Here is a 17,561-nt window from a genome sequence, read left to right as displayed (position 1 = left end):
TCTTGCAGGAAATCACGCACAGAACGAGCAGTATGGCTGGTGGCATTGTCATGCTGGAGGGTCATGTCACGATGAGCCTGGAGGAAGGGTACCACATGAGGGAGGAGGCAGTCTTCCCTTTAACGCACAGCGTTGAGATTGCCTGCAATGACTACAAACTCAGTCCGATGATGCTGTGACACACCGCCCCAGACCTTGACGGACCCTCCACCTCCAAATCGATCCCGCTCCAGAGTACAGGCCTCGGTGTAATGCTCATTCCTTTCGACGATAAACGCAAATCCGACCATAACCCCTAGTGAGACAAAACCGTGACTTGTCAGTAAAGAGCACTTTTTGCCAGTCCTGTCTGGTCCAGCGACGGTTGGGTTTGTGCCTATAGGTGACGTTGTGCCCGGTGATGTCTGGTGAGGAGCTGCCTTACAACAGGCCTACAAGCCCTCAGTCCAGTCTCACTCAGCCTATTGCGGACAGTCTGAGCACTGATGGAGGGATTGTGCGTTCCTGGTGTAACTCGGGCAGTTGTTGTTGCCATCCTGTACTTGTCCTGCAGGTGTGATGCATGCCTTAGGCACGTTCATGCAGATGAGCAGGGACCCTGGGCATCTTTCTTTTGGTGTTTTTCAGAGTCAGTAGAAAGGCCTCTTAGTGTCCTAAGATTTCACAACTGTGACCTTAATTGCCTACCGTCTGTAAGCTGTTAGTTTCTTAACGACCGTTCCACAGGTGCATGTTCATAAATTGTTTACGGTTCATTGAACAAGCATGGGAAACAGTGTTAAAACCCTTCACAATGAAGATCTGTGAAGATATTTGGATTTTTACGAATGATCTTTAAAATACATGGTCCTGAAAAAGGGACGTTTCTTTTTTTGCTGAGTTTAATAGCTGGTCCATGTGTCTTAATGGCTTTATTATCGCGTTGTAAACTGGTTTTCAACACGTCATATTACTAGATTGCAACCAACTGGTCTCCATTACAACCAGACGTTTTGCAACAGAACTATAAGACGTTTTCTTACCTTTAGGGGGCTGTCAATGGGGCAGTCTACCAGGGCTGGCAGCCTTAGTCCATCATGGTCAGTGATGTCTGTCTGGAGGACCTGCTCTCCAGCACTAGCTTGGAGGGTCCCAGCCTGGGGTATATGAACATAAGGAAATACATTTAACCTTAGCCCTGAATTAATTATGCCCACTTTTCCAACTATAAATCATATCAATCTGTTTTTACAGCATATAGGTTATACTACCAAGAAGATAGCCTCATTACATATCAAGAGGGATAGCCCCAGAATGAACAAACATTTTTTTATCACTTATGAGACTTACTTTTAGAATAATTTTTCTCAACGGTTTATGATTTCTATCCATTGTGCTTTCAGGCACCCTTCAGATTGGACCTGACATTTTTTTAAATAAACAAATACATTTTAAAATACATTTCAAACATTTTTTTTACAACATCTTGGCCAGTTATGCTGTACTCACACAGAATGTTTTCTTTGTCCACTCAAAGTGATTTATTTGAACATGAAGATGACTGTCCTTTGCAAAGCATCTACTCAACTGAGACAAAAGTAGCGCACTGAACATTTTCTTGAGTTCGTTTACGTCATAGGCTTCTATATCTCATCGTACATTATGACGTCAACTACAAAAGCACAGAGCGACCACTCCGGGAAATTAATGCACTGTTTCTGATCACATACGATATCTGAAAAATGTTTACAATGTAACCCAATTAATTTAGGTTCAGTGAGGTTTTATCGTATTATATGGATAAATGTTGCCCTCTGTTGGCCATAACTGATATATTTTAGTCAAATAAATCAAATCATTGATGGGTTTGGTGAGGGAAGACAGATGTAGTAAGCTGATATGATCAGGGCATGCACGCATATTGCCCGTGAATTAATAAATAATAATAAAAAGTCATTGTTACGCCTTTGCCCAAATTGCCCAATATAGCTTCATGTCACACACACATCAATCATAATTTATACAAACTGGATGAATGCAGGCTGTTGGTTTGTAAATGTTGTAAATAAATATGTATATAGTATGCATATGTAACAGTTGTTAAAGTACTATGTGAATTTCACCAGGTTCATATATTAGTATGTCGTGTTGATTTGTTATTATGCATGCCTGCATCCTGGCTGAAGTGGAGTGTGTTCTTACGTTTTGCCCTGCGTGCTCAAATCATTTTGTATCCTGAGAGAGGTAGTCACGCTTTTTATTGTCTTCAGAAAAGTTGGATTATTTTCAGTACCAAGTCATACACACAGTGTTTTGTTCATGAATAATGATGTGTATTTAGAGGTTACTCATAAGTAGATGGTATTGTTAAGATGCACTTGTAATTGTACTTTTTAGGATATCAACATTCTGAATTAAACATGTGGTTAATAGCTAAGGTATTAGCAGGCTATTTATTGTATGTGTGAACGATGGCTAGCTCCTCGAATGATCCCAGTCCCTCCTATTGTGTATCTGCTGTAGAAAGTGGCCACGATTCGCAGAACATATGTGCTCTACAAATGTTTTATTTCATTTTGGATGCAGGTATGTGGTTTTATCTTTGTAAAATATGTTGTGTATAATAAGGAGAGACTATTTGTTATGCAGGTGTATGAGGACCCAAAAGCGACTTAACGGAAACAGAGTCTTTATTCCAGTCTTAACCAAAGCGATAATCCTGGATATTATCTAGGTAAAAGCAAAAACAGGAAAACTGAAATCCACTCGTCAGTAGAGAGGAATGACTGGAGACGCGACCACAGACTGCAGGTCGCTTCGGGAAGGCACCGGCTGTAGCTGACATTGACACCTGCTCACACGCAGCATCTGAAGAAGGTAAAACACGACAGGGCGGAACAAGGACACAGAACAGCGAACATCAAACAAGGATCCGACAAGGACAGAAGCGGAAAACAGGGAGAAATAGGGACTCTAATCAGAGGGCAAAATAGGGGACAGGTGTGAAAAGAGTAAATGAGGTAGTTAGGAAAATGAGGAACAGCTGGGAGCAGGAACGGAACGATAGAGAGGGAGAGAGGGAGGGGGAGAGAGAGGGAAAGAACCTAATAAGACCAGCAGAGGGAAACGAATAGAAGGGAAGCACAGAGACAAGACATGATAATCAAAGACAAAACATGACAGTACCCCCCCACTCACCGAGCGCCTCCTGGCGCACTCGAGGAGGAACCCTGGCGGCAACGGAGGAAATCATCAATCAACGAACGGTCCAGCACGTCCCGAGATGGAACCCAACTCCTCTCCTCAGGACCGTAACCCTCCCAATCCACTAAGTACTGGTGACCACGTCCCCGAGAACGCATGTCCATGATCTTCCGTACCTTGTAAATAGGTGCGCCCTCGACAAGGACGGGGGGAAGACGAACGGGGCGCGAAGAAAAGGCTTAACACAGGAGACATGGAAGACAGGGTGGACGCGATGAAGATGTCGCGGAAGAAGCAGTCGCACAGCGACAGGATTGACGACCTGAGAGACACGGAACGGACCAATGAACCGCGGAGTCAACTTGCGAGAAGCTGTCGTAAGGGGAAGGTTACGAGTGGAAAGCCACACTCTCTGACCGCGACAATACCTAGGACTCTTAATCCTACGTTTATTGGCGGCTCTCACAGTCTGCGCCCTGTAACGGCAAAGTGCAGACCTGACCCTCCTCCAGGTGCGCTCACAACGTTGGACAAAAGCCTGAGCGGAGGGAACGCTGGACTCGGCGAGCTGGGACGAGAACAGAGGAGGCTGGTACCCAAGACTACTCTGAAACGGAGATAGCCCGGTAGCAGACGAAGGAAGCGAGTTGTGAGCGTATTCTGCCCAGGGGAGCTGTTCTGCCCAAGACGCAGGGTTTCGAAAAGAAAGGCTGCGTAATATGCGACCAATCGTCTGATTGGCCCTTTCTGCTTGACCGTTAGACTGGGGATGAAAACCGGAAGAGAGACTGACGGAAGCACCAATCAAACGACAGAACTCCCTCCAAAACTGTGACGTGAATTGCGGGCCTCTGTCTGAAACGGCGTCTAACGGGAGGCCATGAATTCTGAACACATTCTCAATGATGATTTGTGCCGTCTCCTTAGCGGAAGGAAGCTTAGCGAGGGGAATGAAATGTGCCGCCTTAGAGAACCTATCGACAACCGTAAGAATCACAGTCTTCCCCGCAGACGAAGGCAGACCGGTAATAAAGTCTAAGGCGATGTGAGACCATGGTCGAGAAGGAATGGGAAGCGGTCTGAGATGACCGGCAGGAGGAGAGTTACCTGACTTAGTCTGCGCGCAGTCCGAACAAGCAGCCACGAAACGGCGCGTGTCACGCTCCTGAGTAGGCCACCAAAACCGCTGGCGAATAGAAGCAAGCCAGCTAACTTGGCAGAGTGAGCCCACTGAAGAACAGCCAGACGAGTAGAGACAGGAACGAAAAGAAGGTTACTAGGACAAGCGCGCGGCGACGCAGTGTGAGTGAGTGCTTGCTTTACCTGTCTCTCAATTCCCAAGACAGTCAACCCGACAACACGCCCTTCAGGGAGAATCCCCTCGGGGTCGGTAGAAGCCACAGAAGAACTAAAGAGACGGGATAAGGCATCAGGCTTGGTGTTCTTATTACCCGGGCGATAAGGAAATGGTCTCACTGTGGTTACCAGATACTGTGAGGGTTAAAGGTAGTGTCTCACATCTGATACTGGGGAGAAGACTACCATCTAAGGCGAACATGGGCGTGGGCTTCCCTAACTGTCTGAGAGGAATGTCATGTTTCCGAGCCCATGCTTCGTCCATAAAACAACCCTCAGCCCCAGAGTCTATCAAGGCTGTCATGTTTTGTCTTATATTGTCTTGTCATTTTGCTTTTCCTTCTGTTCGTTTTCCCCCTGCTGGTCTTTTTAGGTTCGTTCCCCTTTTTCTCTCTCCCTTCCTCTCTCTCTTCTCTCTATCGTTCCGTTCCTGCTCCCAGCTGTTCCTATTCCCCTAATCAATCATTTAGTCTTCCCACACCTGTTCCCTATCTTTTCCCCTGATTAGAGTCCCTATTTCTCCCCTTAGTTTCTGCCCTGTCGGATCCTTGTATATTGTTCACCGTGCTGTGTCCTTGTATCGCCCTGTCGTGTCGTGTTTCCCTCAGATGCTGCGTGGTGAGCAGGTGTCTGAGTCTGCTACGGTCAAGTGCCTTCCCGAGGCAACCTGCAGTTTATTATCGAGTCTCCAGTCAGTTCTCGTGATTACGAGTGAAATTGTTTTTATGCTTTATTTACCGCTCCGATTTGTCTAGGAGTATTGCTATTTCCTTAAACTGGATTAAAGACTCTGTTTTCGCCAAGTCGCTTTTGGGTCCTCATTCACCTGCATAACAAAGGCACTGCAGGAAGCAGCCGAACCGGTCCAGCGTAGATGGACCGACAAGGTAGTACAGGATCTTGATGGAGAGACCTGAGTAGTAGCGCTCACCAGTAGCCCTCCGCTTACTGATGAGCTCTGGCTTTTACTGGACATGAAATGACAAAATGTCCAGCAGAACCGCAATAGAGGCAAAGGCGGTTGGTGATCCTCCGTTCCCTCTCCTTAGTCGAGATGCGAATACCTCCCAGCTGCATGGGCTCAGTCTCTGAGCCGGAGGGAGGAGATGGTTGAGATGCGGAGAGGGGGAACACCGTTAACGCGAGCTCTCTTCCACGAGCTCGGTGACGAAGATCTACCCGTCGTTCTATGCGGATGGCGAGTGCAATCAAAGAGTCCACGCTGGAAGGAACCTCCCGGGAGAGAATCTCATCTTTATCCTCAGCGTGGAGAGCGAGCAACGCCGGCTCGTTCCAGTCACTGGAGGCAGCAAGAGTGCGAAACTCTATAGAGTAATCCGTTATGGATCGATCACCTTGACATAGGGAAGCCAGGGCCCTGGAAGCCTCCTTCAAAAACTGAACGATCAAAAACCCGTATCATCTCCTCTTTAAAGTTCAGATAATTGTTAGAACACTCAGCCCTTGCCTCCCAGATAGCTGTGCCCCACTCCCGAGCCCGACCAGTAAGGAGTGAAATGACGTAAGCGATGCTCTTGAGTATGTGTTGGGTTGGAGAGAGAACACAATATCACACTGGGTGAGAAAGGAGCGGCACTCAGTGGGCTGCCCAGAGTAACATGGTGGGTTATTAACCCTAGGTTCCGGAGACTCGGAAGACCAGGAAGTAGCTGGTGGCACGAGACAAAGACTCTGAAACTGTCCTGAGAGGTCGGAAACCTGAGCGGCCAGGGTCTCAACGGCATGGCGAGCAGCAGACAATTCCTGCTCGTGTCTGCCGAGCATAGCTCCCTGGATCTCGACGGCAGTGTTGCGAGAATCCGTAGTCGCTGGAGTCCATTCTTGGTCGGATCCTTCTGTTATGCAGGTGAATGAGGACCCAAAAGCGACTTAACGGAAACAGAGTCTTTATTCCAGTCTTAAACAAAAGCGATAATCCTGGATATTATCTAGGTAAAAGCAAAAACAGGAAAACTGAAATCCACTCGTCAGTAGAGAGGAATGACTGGAGACGCGACCACAGACTGCAGGTCGCTTTGGGAAGGCACCGGCCGTTGACATTGACACCTGCTCACACGCAGCATCTGAAGAAGGTAAAACACGACAGGGCGGAACAAGGACACAGAACAGCGAACATCAAACAAGGATCCGACAAGGACAGAAGCGGAAAACAGAGGAGAAATAGGGACTCTAATCAGAGGGCAAAATAGGGGACAGGTGTGAAAAGAGTAAATGAGGTAGTTAGGAAAATGAGGAACAGCTGGGAGCAGGAACGGAACGATAGAGAGAGAGAGCGAGAGAGGGAGGGGGAGAGAGAGGGATAGAAAGAGGGAAAGAACCTAATAAGACCAGCAGAGGGAAACGAATAGAAGGGAAGCACAGAGACAAGACATGATAATCAAAGACAAAACATGACACTATTAATGTTTGTATTCGAAAATCATTTTGATGCACTGAGAGAGAAAGACGCGACGATTCTCAGAACATATGTGCTCTACAAATGTTTGATTTCCTTTTGGATGCAGATGCAGGATGCAGAGAGTGAGTTCTGCTTGATTAAAACTACCTGGTCTCCAAAGTCCACGTCTATAGTCTCAATCAACCACACACAACGCAGTTACAGCGGGGCAGTATAGCACCGGTTACACATATTCTTATTATTGTTTCATTCACTTATCTTTTTGACCTGCACTGTTGGAGTTCAGATCTTAAGAATTTCACTGTACCCTACAATTACATCTCCGACCGACTACTAATCTAATCGATTGAAATTTAATCTAAATTCAGATTTTTTTTCTGGATGAGGAAACCTAGTCATACGTAGCTATAATTTACAGAAATCATAAATGTTTACATTATTGCTGAATAAGGCTATCAGTGTACTTTTTTCATACCAGTGTTGTCAAACAAGAAATTATGCCTACAATTTAGGTTAGGGCAGCTGGCGAAATCCCGATCGGCATTTGATGCAGATATTGAAAATCAAGATCGGCATTAAATTAGACGGTTTGTTTTCAGGCCGGTTTGGTGAGATTGCCTTTAAAATGGACCAATAGTGGCCACGAATACACGAGCACAGTGCTTACTGTCCCTGTGAACCTAGGGAGCAGTGATACTCGAAGCCGATTTGAATTGCATAAAAAATGTGCAGTATTGAGTAATTTTCAATATCTGCATCAATTGTAAATAAAAAACATATTTTTCTTTCCATAATGCTCACAAATAGCAGCCATGTTCGAGTATATTTTTGTTAAAATCTTTGCGAAAACCTTGTGCAATCTGGCTAGCTAACTAACACATTTAGCATTGCGTCAAGCTAACGCTAGTACTAGCACAGTCGTGTCAGTTAGCAGTTAACTGCTGCTAGCAGTGTGTCGCAGGTTGGTTCCGAGAATTACATTTTAGGTCAAGTTAGACCCTAGAAATGTCTTGCTCGTTATTAATTTGAGCCAACGTTATTTCTGAATATTCACCTTGCATTTGGAACCTATATCCCTTTATAGCACTTTGCTGTCACACAGTTTGAATGAGGAGGCGGCTGCCATTGTTTGTGCGGAGAGTGAGGCATGATTCCTTGTTCAACTTGACTGAATCGGGCAACTGGCTAACTACTGTAAACAGAGTTGTGTGGGATTCTGTGTTTCACATTATAGCCATTACCATATGATTACATATTATCTGATGTTGGTTGTGCATTTGTGCACTGGAGCATCCATTATGAGATTAAACAACTGCTTGCTACTTGCCTGTTTGTGTGTGTGACAAGAACTGAATAACATGGTGTGACTTGCATGTTGCAAAACTGTAGATAACAGCCTAGCAGATGCTTTGTCCTTGTGTTTGTATGTAACAATATTAAGCACATGGTGTGACTTGCTGTATCTTACAAAGTTGTGGTTAAGCAGGCATATGGAGGGGTGGTCATCACGAGGTTTAACTGAGATGGAAAAATACTGAACAACACAATAGCAGGAACTGAGCAACTGTTATAACTAGGCTGCCATACCAGAACAGTAAGAATCTATACATCGACAGAGGGAGGACTCCAAGAAGCGCCAAGAGCGCCAAGAGGCGGGGACCCGCCTGAGCGTCTGCGATAGGCTGAGCAAGTTTAAACCACGCCCAGCCTCTACTGTGATAGGCCAACAGGCGGGTTGGAACTATGTCCATCACAGTATAAGAACAACTGTTTACGTACATCCTGTTAGTTCTCTGTTCTGCCCTGCGTGGTATTATAGCGAGCCCGTATATACGAAAGTTGCATTTGCCATTTATTACTTAGCTAATAAAAAATACATAGTATACAATCGGTGACTCATTGTTATATTTATCCTGATACCAGATTCGAAACTTACGCAACTCTAACAGTTGCACGGTGGTCGCTGGTCCAATCCTTGTTTTTAGCTAGGTAAATTGTAATGATGATGTGCCAAATGTATTCGCTTCCCATTTTGCGTACTGTCCAGCTTTGGCGCTGTGCGTGCGGCCTGCTACTAGCATTATTAGCAGCTAGGTAATGCTATGTAGGAATAAACATTAGACGAGTGTTTCCCAAACTCGGTCCTAAGGGCATCAGGGGGTGTACGTTTTGGTTTGTGCTGTAGCACGACACAGCTGAATAAGCATCAAGCTTTGATTGAGTCAGCTGTGTAATGTTGGGGGGGAAACGTGCACCCCTTCGAGTTCCAAGGACCGAATATGGAAAACCCTGTGCTAGACTGTGATGTTTCACAAGGATTCAATTCAGAAAGTGAAATTACAAGAATTGGAATCCTCTTGTAATATAACTAAGGTTAGATGGGGATGAATTGTACATAGATTATTGAATTGGCATTTAAATTAACCTTATGAATTTACTGTATTGTTGATACAGCGCCCACCCCCAAACTAGTCTCCAGTCTTTCCTAGCTTCAACTAACGCAAGTACCCCTCTAGAATGGCAGAGAACGACATTGACAACGAGCTGTTGGACTATGAAGAGGATGAGGAGCCTCAGGTTGCCCCAGAGACCGCCACATCTGCAGGCAAGGAGGAGGTAAAGGGCTCTTAGTCTCCATCCACAGCTCCGGCTTCCGAGACTTCCTGCTCAAACCAGAGCTGCTCCGCGCCATTGTTGACTGTGGCTTTGAACATCCCTCTGAAGGTGAGCCTCACAGGCACTTCCCACCTTCAACCAAGGACTGTTTTTGACTTTGTCCATTGTGTGTATGTCAAATGGCACCCTATTCCTGACATAGTGTACTACTATTGAGCTGGGCCCATAGGGCTTTGTTCAAAACTAGTGCTGTGTGTGACTGGGCCCTGGTCGACAGTAATCCACAATATATAGGGTGCCATTTGGGACTCCGACTATGAGTTATACATGTATGCCCCTTCAAGCATCACATCATACTTAAACTGGTCATCTCTGTATACCTGTCGCAAGACCCACTGGTTGATGCTTATTTATAAAACCCTCTTAGGCCTCACTCCCCCTCCCCTATCTGAGATATCTACTGCAGCCCTCATTCTCCACATACAACACCTGTTCTGCCAGTCACTGTTAAAGGTCCCCAAAGCGCACGCATCCCTGGGTCGCTCCTCTCTTCAGTTTTCTGCCCCTAGTGACAGGAATGAGCTGCAACAAACACCCAAACTGTATAGTTTTATCTCAATCTCTTCATTCAAAAACTCAATCATGGACACTCTTACAAAGGAGCCACAACTGTCAGTGTGATGTGTTGTCTACCTTCTTGCCCTTTGTGCTGTTGTCTGTGCCCAATGTTTGTACAATGTTTTGTGCTGCTACCATGCTGTGTTGTCATGTGTTGATGCCTTGCTATGTTGTCTTAGGTCTCTCTTTATGTAGTGTTGTGTGTTTTGTCCTATATATCTTTTTTATGTTAAATCCCAGGCCCCAATCCCCGCAGGGGGCCTCTTGGTAGGCCGTCATTGTAAATAAGAATTTGTTCTTAACTAACTTCCCTAGTAACGTTTCTGTCTTTCAGTCCAACATGAGTGCATCCCACAGGCCATCCTGGGCATGGACATCCTGTGCCAGGCCAAGTCTGGTATGGGCAAGACGGCTGTGCTTGTACTGGCCACCCTGCAGCAGATTGAGCCTGTGGACGGGCAGGTGAATGGTTGAATAATGACATTGTGGAAGCAGCAACTGAATTGCCAGGTACACAGTGTTTCCTCCAGCACATTGGTGCGGCTGGCTTCTGGGTTGGATGTGCGCTGTGTTAAGAAGCAGTACGGCTGGTTGGGTTGTGTATCGGAGGACGCATGACTTTCAACTTTCGTCTCTCCCGAGCCCGTACGGGAGTTGTAGCGATGAGACAAGATAGTAGCTACTACAACAATTGGATACCACGAAATTGGGGAGAAAAAGGGGTAAAAATTCAACAACAAAAAATACAAAAAAAAGAACTTTCTCTCAGACAACATGTTTGTGGGTCACAGTTTCAGTGTACCCACAGGAGTGAAGCAGGATGTATAATGCCTGTTCTACTTATTCTATATCTATGAGTGCCCCCCTTCCTCCCCCAGGCTTTCCCGGTACCAGCAGTTCAAGGACTTCCGAAGGCGGATCCTGGTGGCCACCAACCAGTTTGGCCGAGGGATGGAACATTGAGCCCGTCAACATCGTCTTCAACTACGACATGCCCGAGGATTCCGACACCTACCTGCACAGAGTGGGCCTTGCAGGCAGGTTCGGGACGAAATTCATTATATCGGTCCATGGTGTTAAGTTCATGTTTTTAAGTATCCCAATATTTATGTTATTAAGGGGCTAACACTCATTCAAGAGTGCACATGCGCAGGAAGTCTGGTAGTTGATGGACCTTGCCTTGTGTAATGGTGACCTTTGAAGGTGTTCATACGATAGTAAACTTTGTTAAACTGGAACTTTGTCGATGTGTCATTTCGAGTTAACATTGGTAGCAGAAGATGGCTAATAACTTCAATGTGCCACAAGCTTTGACAGTGTTACGAGAAATATTTTGGTTGCAATGACGGACTACATCATTGATTTCGAACAGAGGTACAATAGGATGCGCAAGTACGACATGGTTCTCCCGGATGCAGTGTGTGAGGGTTGAAAATTTGCTTAAGAGTTAAGATTCCAGCAAAAATTGGTCAGACTAAGTGTCACATTGAAACAGAGGTGGTCCCTACAGATATCCCCTTACTATTAAGTGTTAAAGCTTCACAAACAGTTTGGACATGCTACAGTTGACAGACTTCAGAAGTTACTCAGGAAAGCAGGGAATAATGATGATGAGAGTATTTCCATTCTACAGCAGATAGTTAACAGTTGTGAGACATGTCAACAATACAGCAAACCTAAGCCCAGACCAGCTGTTGGTTTGCCACTGGCTTCCAAGTACAATGAAACAGTGGCTGTAGATCTACATGAGTTCGGACCAAGTGTGTGGTACCTTCACATAATTGACCACTTCACACGCTTCAGTCCTGGAAGCATTGTGAATACAAAGAAACCCAGTGAAATCGTCAAGCACTTCATTCATTCCTGGATATGTGTGCATGGCCCGCCCCAGAAATTGTACAATGACAATGGAGGAGAATTCAATAATAATGAAATAAGAGAAATGGCAGAGAACTTCAACATGGAAGTAAAGACAACTGCTGCATACAGTCCATGGAGCAATGGACTTCTGGAGAGACACAATCAAACACTCACAGAGATCATGCTGAAAGTGAAGCAAGACAATGGATGTGACTGGAACACAGCCCTAGATTGGGCTTTTATGGCAAAAAACTCAATGCACAATGTTCATGGTTACAGCCCATATCAACTAGTGTTCGGGCAGAACCCTAATCTTCCCTCAGTACTGGTTGACCAGCCACCAGCACTAGAAGGGACCAGTGTGAGTGCATTGATGGGACAGCACCTTTCAGCACTACATACAGCGAAAAAAGCATTCACTGAAGCAGAGTGCTCAGAAAGAATTCGCAGGGCTCTGCGGAAACAGCTTCGACCCACCGATGAGAAGTACGAGACTGGAAACAGAGTGTACTACAAATGAGTTGACTGTCAAGAGTGGAAAGGACCGGGAGTAGTCATTGGCCAAGATGGTGTGGTGATATTTATGAGACACGGAGGCATCATTGTCAGGGTGCATCACTCAAGATTGCGGAAAGTAAATGATCAACAAGAAAGAGGGGCTGTTGCTGAGAATCAGTCTCCTAATGAAAATGACAAAAAGGACACAGTAACAGACACAAACCTACCAGATGTCGCATCCAATGATATGGCCACTGAAACGGACACAGGAAATGAAGCAGAGACCTCCAACCATGCCACAGATTATACTGTTGAGCGTTCAAATGAGGAAAACATTCAACAGCCACATGTGTTACGAGAACATGGTTGTTCCAATCTGAAAACTGGACAAACTGTTAAATACATGGACAGAGAAAGTGGTATTCCACATACAGCAACCATCATTGGACGAGCAGGAAAAGCCAAAGGAAAACACCAGAACTGGTACAACTTGCAGTACTCTGAACCAGCTACACTTTCTGGTATAGCAGGGTCAGCTGACCTGTCACTTGTAGATAATCTCATGATTGAACCAGTGGAAAATCGAGGAAAACAGAATGACATTCAAAATGATGATGTACTTGAAACAAAGGACGTGTCATTTGACTCCGCTAAACCAGATAAGGTCAGTAATTGGAGAAAAAATGGAGTGTTTGAGGAAGGTCAAAAATGTGTCTCAACAAGGTGGGTGTGTACCCGTAAATAATCCTTAACTGGAATAGTGCCTAAAGCATGTCTAGTGGCTAGAGGTTTTGAGGAGCTGGCTGCTAAAGAACTCCCAAAAGACTCACCAACATGCACCGCAGAGTCACTCAGATTGCTGATGTCAGTGATCTGCCAGAAAAAATGGAAACTTAATTCCATAGACATCAAATCTGCATTTTTGCAGGGAACAGAGCTGTCAAGGGACATTCACATCCGACCTCCGCCCGAAGCTAAAAGCGAAGGAACACTGTGGAAACTAAAAAAGTGTGTGTATGGACTGGCAGATGCATCACTCTACTGGTACAACAAAGTCAAGGTAACAATGCTGAATACAGGTGGAAAAATATCACAAGTGGATCCTGCAGTCTTCTATTGGCTTGATCAAGACTACAATGTGACTGGAGTACTTGCCTGTCATGTTGATGACTTTATCTGGGGTGGCTCACAGACATTTGCTACAACTGTGATTCCAAACCTCAAAGCTGTTTTCCAGGTCGGCCATGAAGAGCATGATAATTTCTGTTATGTTGGCATAGAGTTTATGACAGTTGATGGAACAATACTGATGCAACAGGAGAGCTATATGTAACAGTATAACTCTAGACCGTCCCCTCGCCCATACCTGGGCGCGAACCAGGGACCCTCTGAACACATCAACAACAGTCACCCACGAAGCATCGTTACCCATCGCTCCACAAAAGCCGCAGCTCTTGCAGAGCAAGGGGAACCACTACTTCAAGGTCTAAGAGCAAGTGATGTCACCAATTGAAACGCTATTTAGCGCGCACCGCTAACTAAGCTAGCCGTTTCACATCCGTTACATATATCAAGAATCTACAACCCATTCATATGGATTCTTCAAGAGCCGTACAAAGGAATTCCCCTCTGTGGAATTGAAGCTGATAAATTGAGGTCAAAGATAGGACAAATTTTATGGGTTGCTAGACAGAGTAGACCTGATGTAATGTTTGATGTTTGCAACTTGGCATCTAACACAAAACACGCCACTGTACAAACCATTCATGAGACATACAAAGTTGTTCGTAAAACTGAAATCACAACAAGTGACTTTAAAGTTTCAGCATGTTGGAAAAGAAGACTCTTTGAAACCAGTTGTCTTCAGTGATGCTTCGCTAGGGAACCTTACAGATGGAGGCACACAAGGTGGACATCTAATCGTGTTAATGGGTGAAGGAGGAAGATTCTCAACTATCTGTTGGCAGTCAAAAAGGATCAGAAGGGTTGTCCGAAGCACACTTGCTGGAGAAACACTTGCTCTTGCGGATGGAATTGACAATGCGATCTTTCTTGCAACTCTGTTCTCAGAGCTTACCACTGGTGAGACAAAGCGGCACATTCTACCTGTAGTTTGTGTCACTGACAACAACTCATTAGTTGATGCTGTGAAATCAACCAAGTCTTTCACAGAGTAAAGACTTCGTCTTGAAATTAGCAGCATCAAGGAACTTATTCAAGCACAGAGAATCCAATGGTCGACCACAAAGGAACAGGTTGCTGACTGTCTGACTAAAAAAGGAGCATCCGCTCTTGTGCTCCTACAGGCTCTCAGTAATGGAAAGTGGTAGCTTGAGTAATACAAATAAAAACTGTCACACACCCCATTTGTAATGGGGATCTTGAATAATACTTGGACATTTCATTATGTTGTTGATGTTTTATTTGTCTTTAAAGAAAAGGGGAGATTGTTAAATTCATGTTTTAAGTATCCCAATATTTCTGTTATTATGGGGCTATCACTCAGTCAAGAGGGTGCATGCGCAGAAAGTCTGGTAGTTGATGGACCTTGCCTTGACTGTAATGGCGACCTTTGATGGTGTTCGTATGATATGCCAAAGGGGGAGGAGTTAGCCTGCAAAGTAATGTCATACTTTCCAGGTCCATACCCAAACAGTTCAAACTACTAATTTTAAAAATTACTCTCCAGAAATAAGTCTCTCACTGTTGCCGCCTGCTACCGACCCCCCTCAGCTCCCAGCTGTGCTCTGGACACCATTTGTGAATTGATCCCCCCCCCCATCTAGCTTCAGAGTTTGTTCTGTTAGGTGACCTAAACTGGTTCTCTCCAGACCTGACTGCCCTCGACCAGCACAAAAACATCCTGTGGCGGACTGCAATAGCATCGAATAGTCCCCGCGATAGCAACTGTTCAGGGAAGTCAGGAACCAATACACGCAATCAGTCAGGAAAGCAAAGGCCAGCTTTTTCAAGCAGAAATTTGCATCCTATAGCTCTAACTCCAAAAAGTTATGGGACACTGTAAAGTCCATGGAGAACAAGAGCACCTCCTCTCAGCTGCCCCTGCACTGAGCCTAGGTAACACGGTCACCACCGATAAATCCATGATAATCGAAAACTTCAACAAGCATTTCTCAACAGCTAGCCATGCCTTCCTCCTGGCTACTCCAATCGCGGCCAACATCTCCCCCGCGCAGCTACTCGCCCAAGCATCCCCAGCTTCTCCTTTACCCAAATCCAGATAGCAGATGTTCTGAAAGAGCTGCAAAACCTGGACCTGTACAAATCAGCTGGGCTTGACAATCTGGACCCTCTATTTCTGAAACTATCCGCTGCCATTGTCGCAACCCCTATTACCAGCCTATTCAACCTCTCTTTCATATCGTCTGAGATCCCCAAGGATTGGAAAGCTGCCGCAGTCATCCCCCTCTTCAAAGGGGGAGACATCCTGGACCCAAACTGTTACAGACCTATATCCATCCTGCCCTGCCTATCTAACGTCTTCGAAAGCCAAGTCAACAAACAGATCACTGACCATCTCGAAACCCACCGTACCTTCTCCGCTGTGCAATCTGGTTTCCGAGCCGGTCACGGGTGCACCTCAGCCACGCTCAAGGTACTAAATGATATCATAACCGCCATTGGTAAAAGACTACTGTGCAGCCGTCTTCATCGACCTGGCCAAGGCTTTCGACTCGGTCAATCACCATATTCTTATCGGCAGACTCAGTAGCCTCGGAGGGCATATTGTTGCTCTCGCTGCGGGCGATTCTCTGATCCACCTCTACGCAGGTGACACCATTCTGTATACTTCTGGCCCTTCCTTGGACACTGTGCTATCTAACCTCCAAACGAGCTTCAATGCCATACAACACTCCTTCCGTGGCCTCCCAACTGCTCTTAAACGCTAGTAAAACCAAATGCATGCTTTTCAACCGTTCGCTTCCTGCACCCGCACGCCCAACTAGCATCACCACCCTGGATGGTTCCAACCTAGAATATGTGGACATCTATAAGTACCTAGGTGTCTGGCTAGACTGAAAACTCTCCTTCCAGACTCATATCAAACATCTCCAATCTAAAATCAAATCTAGAGTCGGCTTTCTATTCCGCAACAAAGCCTCCTTCACTCACACCACCAAACTTACCTGAGTAAAACTGACTATCCTACCGATCCTCGACTTCGGCGATGTCATCTACAAAATAGCTTCCAATACTCTACTCAGCAAACTGGATGCAGTTTATCACAGTGCCATCCGTTTTGTTACTAAAGCACCTTATACCATCCACCACTACGACCTGTATGCTCTAGTCGGCTGGCCCTTGCTCCATGTTCATCGCCAGACCCACTGGCTCCAGGTCATCTACAAGTCCATGCTAGGTAAAGCTCCGCCTTATCTCAGTTCACTGGTCACGATGGCAACACCCACCCGTAGCACGCACTCCAACAGGTGTATCTCACTGATCATCCCTAAAGCCAACACCTCATTTGGCCGCCTTTCCTTCCAGTTCTCTGCTGCCTGTGACTGGAATGAATTGCAAAAATCACTGAAGTTGGAGATTTATCTCCCTCACCAACTTTAAACATCTGCTATCTGAGCAGCTAACCGATCGCTGCAGCTGTACTCTTTTGCACACCAGTATCTCTACCGGCACATGACCATCTGATCATTTATCACTCCAGTGTTAATCTGCAAAATTGTAATTATTCGCCTACCTCCTCATGCCATTTGCACACAATGTATATAGACTCTTTTTTTTCTTCTACTGTGTTAATGACTTGTTTATTGTTTACTCCATGTGTCACTCTGTGTTGTTGCCTGTTCACACTGCTATGCTTTATCTTGGCCAGGTCGCAGTTGTAAATGAGAACTTGTTCTCAACCAGCCTACCTGGTTAAATAAAGGTGAAATTAAATTTAAATTAAATTAAAAATAGTAAACTTTGTTAAACTGGAACCTTGTCGTTGTGTCATTTCGAGTTAACACATGGCCCTGTACAGCAGATGTTA

The 17,561-nt window shown here is 45.5% G+C and overlaps 1 long non-coding RNA gene across 1 annotated transcript; it reads left to right on the top strand.

Annotated features, from left to right (window-relative positions):
* The first annotated feature begins 9,486 nt into the window (after positions 1-9,486).
* On the top strand, positions 9,487-11,314 carry LOC124021760. Its single transcript, XR_006836310.1, has 3 exons — positions 9,487-9,682; positions 10,527-10,702; positions 11,071-11,314. It is a non-coding gene; the product is annotated as an uncharacterized LOC124021760 (long non-coding RNA).
* Positions 11,315-17,561: the final 6,247 nt, after the last annotated feature.

Source organism: Oncorhynchus gorbuscha, unplaced genomic scaffold, assembly GCF_021184085.1.
Source record: "Oncorhynchus gorbuscha isolate QuinsamMale2020 ecotype Even-year unplaced genomic scaffold, OgorEven_v1.0 Un_scaffold_1205, whole genome shotgun sequence".
NCBI lineage: Eukaryota > Metazoa > Chordata > Actinopteri > Salmoniformes > Salmonidae > Oncorhynchus > Oncorhynchus gorbuscha.
The sequence above is the reverse complement of the archived record's forward strand: the minus strand, read 5'-3'. Positions and strand labels throughout refer to the sequence as shown.